Raw genomic sequence first — 4,209 nt, 5'->3', positions numbered from 1 at the left:
TTCTCTAAAGCCAGTGCCCATGCCCACAGTTCCCCTATCTACTCTGCGAGTCTCCCAGATATTGGCGAGTCTCAACAACTGGATGCAAACAACTACTTCTAAGATGTCTAACTTGTCTAGTACTGTTGTAGTGCAGTCCACTTCTCAGACACCACAAGTTCCTTCTGACATTGATGAGACACTGAAGAAGATTTTGGAGAACCAGAATGCAATCATGGATACATTGGTATAACACAGTTCAGTGATTGAGGAGCTGGGAAAGGAAGTAAAGAAGATGAGAAAGTCCCATGTTAGCAAGAAATCAGTGGACAAGCTCCGGAGGGAGGTGACTAGACTTGCTACAGTTGGCAACCTTCCCTTTGACATGCTGCTTAACCCGTACCAGTCCGCCCCAGATCCTTCAGCACCATCTGTATCGGTAGCACCAGCTGGCCAGTCTGACGAGCCAAACTTTGCTGCCGACACTGTTGAGGCAGTGCGTGAGATGTTCGCCAACCCAGCCACACCTAAATTTGATGATGATGAGATTCAGTTGGCTGATCCTGATGGAGATGACATTGCTGGGGACACTGAGATATCCAAGGATCCATAGGGATTTTTCTTCACCGTCTCATCTTTTACTCTTATTTTGCTAAGCACTTGGATAATGCTTACTTTTATTCGGGGTGTGGGGGTGGGATGGAGTTTATTTGACACATTGGTACACTTTGATACATTTGGTCTGTAATAATTTGATGATACTCTTTCTATTCTTATTTGTATTCAAAAAAAAGGAAAAGCAAGTACATCTTTAACGGCCTCTATTCCTGATGTGAACAGGCGCTTTCTTGGAACTTTATCTAGCTTCTCTTTTTTCTCTTATGTATATTTATCTCTCTTTAGTAGTTTTTGCTTATTAGCTTCTTTATTTGTTTTCTATATTAGCTTTTGTTTTGTTAAGTAGCTTCTTTTTATGCTTTAGTTAGAAAAATAAGCCTTTGGTTTTCTTAACGTCACAGTTCTTTCCAAAGGTAGTTGTTGTGTGAACTAGGTGACTCGTCCCAACGATGGATGGTGTGACAACCTTCTTAAGGGAATGAGTCTGTTTTTGTGTTTAGGTAATAATAATAGTAGTAATGAATAAAAAGATCTAATCAAGTCATGGTCGAAGAGTCAACTATACTTCAATTGGTACCAACACACTTAACTACGTGCTTATGGTAAGAGACAAAGTTTTTGAAAGAAATAGCTCTAGTTAGTGACTTTGTGACTCTTGAGTTGACTTTGGCAACCATTGAGTGGTTTAATTGAACCATAGTGATCTTTAAACTTGAATGTGGTCGTTGTAGTCCCTCGACTCTATCCTTTTTTACAATCTAGTTGTGTGAGGGGTGAGATGAATTGTTGTTAGTCCAAGTATCCGTGAGAAGGGTATAGAACTTGCCCCGAATGTGTTTCAAGGAAAAATCCTAAGTTTTGCTTGGTTTGAGAAGTGACTGTAGGCTTTCCTTGGCCCGTTTGAGCTTTCTACTGCCAACCAATGCCGTTATCCCTAGTCAACCCCTTTGAGCCTCTAGCCTTTATCATTTGATAACCATGTTATAAGCCGTTACCCATTTGTCGTGGCCCTCTCTTGGAACCCGGACTTTCCTTAACACTCTTGTGAAACAAGTGACTTAAAACATAAGTTTGGGGGAGAGATAAGGAATTTGAAAAAGATATCAAGGCACAAAGAGAGAAAAGAAAGGATCTCTATGAAAAGAGAAGACAAGAAAATAAAAGAAGAAAAAGAAAAATACAAAACGTGAATAAGTGGAAGGATTGATAGTCTCAAAAAGAGGTAATGATACCTAGCACGAGCAATCAAAAAAGGGAGAAAAAGAATGAAATGAATAAAAAAGTCTCTCTAATCCCCAATGAAAAGAAAATGCCTCTAAGAATTGGCAATTGTGAGCCGAGAAATGAAAGTGTGGAGTGCTTAAGGAAAGGTGCAACCACTTACCCATATGGTATCATACCCTAATCGAAAAGCCTTCATTATAATCAGAAAGAAGTTCTACTTGATTTCAAACCGAGTGAACTTACATTAGTGGCGATCTACATGAGGAGTAAGCCTATGGTACTTGAAGGCGTGCTTGTGACATTCTCTTGTGAGAGACGAGTGAACTTTCATGAATCCTATGATTGAGTGCTAATTTCTTAAGTGAGCTTGGCAAATGGAAAGTAGAGGAGGAAGAGTTTGGAGTTCACCATGATCTACATGATAGAACAAGAGTCCTTGATGAGTAAAGTCAATTCATGAAGCTCAAATGTCACATTAGAACTATATGTGCATGAATATTTGACGTGCCACCTTGTTGATAATGCATGAGTAGTGTGGGTAATTGTTGGTCCCAACTGATGTGTGAATGGCTCACCTTTGACTTACTGAAATGACCCTTAACTCTAGGAGGTGGGAACTAATTTATTTTCTTGAAGACAAGCCAAGACTTAAGTTTGGTGGAGTTGATAAGTGGGGATTTTGACTACTTATTAGCACCTTTTTGATTTTGTTTTAGTCCGAAAGTATTGACTTATGTTCCCAAAATTAATGAAAGTATGCAAATTGTAGGAATGTTGGAAGTTTGGTCTCCCATGATGAAATCCGACTAAAAAGGAGTGTTCAGAATCACAAGGCAATAAAGAGTGCATGATCAAAGAAGTGCGGTCCATAGAAGGATTTCTGCAGCCACAGAAGAAAAGTACGGACCGCAGAATCCCATCTGAAGCCACAAACCAAGTGAAAGAACCAACAGGACTTTGGCCAATGTGCAGACCGCACATGAATTGTGCGGCTACAGAACAAGGTTTGCACTGACAAGTGATTCAAAGTTCAGAGAGTGTGCAAAAGACCAAGACCTGAAGCCTTGCTGAAGTGTGGACCGCACAAGAATTGTGCGGCCGCAGAAGATGCTTCGCAGCCGCAATCCAGAAATGTGCAGCTGCAGAATCCAAGCTCCTGCCAACTGAAGAAATCTGTGGACCGCACATGGAATTATGCGGCCACAGAACCTCCTGAGGTGCATTTTTGTCAGCGAATTTTGGGCCATTATAAATAGACGAGTTTCACATTTTTAGGTCAAGTTTCGAAGTTTGAGCTGCTGTAGCCGTTACATTTTGCCATATTAGGAAGTTTGTGACTATTTTAGTGTTTAAATATTATATTTTATCATTTTAATCTTAGATTATGAGTTTAATTAGCATTTCTTCTTTATTTTCTTCAATTCTCACTATGAGTAGTTAGATTCTTACTAGGGTTGTGATCCAACCCTAATGTGTAAAACTTATGGGTACCTAATTTAATGCTTGTTTATTATTGGATGTTGATTATTTAGCTTAGTTCATGCTTCAATTTTAGAATTAATGGTTGCAAACATTGATTCATGCCTTTTTGACTTACTCTCTACTTGAGAAATAAGGACCTCGTCTCGGATAACTTGGCTAACAAGAAATTGGGTTAATTGAGAGTTTGATTAGCCTACTTAAAGGGTTCAAACTAGAGATAGTAAGAACCCGACTTGAGCTCATACCAACTATTTTGTTTGATACCCATTTGGACTTGAGAAAGCCAAATTGGGCAAAATCACTCTTTGACCGAGGGGTATTGAGTGGGTAACGTAGAGTTGAGAGCTATAATACACCCCAATCAATAAAACAAGTATTAACGTATTTAACCCATTAGGCGAACACCTAGGTTATGGTCACATCCTTAGGCTTTTTAACTATTTGAAAAAAGACCAAAACCAATCATTCGCTTCTAGATTCTTATCTTAGCTTACAATTGTTAAAGTAAAAGTAGAATTAGAAATCAAAACCTTTTGTGGAAGTGTAAATTTAGTTAATTCATTCGCCCTCGTCAAGTGTATACTCCTAACACCCATTGTAACTTTCTGTGAAAATCGACCCCGACTCTTGTTGGGTACTATTCTTCCAACGACCGTTTTCACTAACTATTGAGTGCGGATTGGACGTGAAAAAACCTCCAAATCAAAATTTAGCATACATCTAAGTTTAAAATCACCATACGAAGCTATTGGAGTCAACAAGACACCATTCCGGAGTCGTCTACACAAAAGTCAAACTCCGGTCAACTCTTGCCACTTAAGCTTCTAAAACGAAATTCATTCTTCCAAATCAATCCCGAATCATCCAAAAACTGAATACGGCCACACACAAAAGTCATAATACACA

The sequence above is a fragment of the Nicotiana tomentosiformis genome, chromosome 4, assembly GCF_000390325.3.
Source record: "Nicotiana tomentosiformis chromosome 4, ASM39032v3, whole genome shotgun sequence".
Taxonomy (NCBI): Eukaryota; Viridiplantae; Streptophyta; class Magnoliopsida; order Solanales; family Solanaceae; genus Nicotiana; species Nicotiana tomentosiformis.
This window is presented reverse-complemented; position numbering follows the sequence as displayed.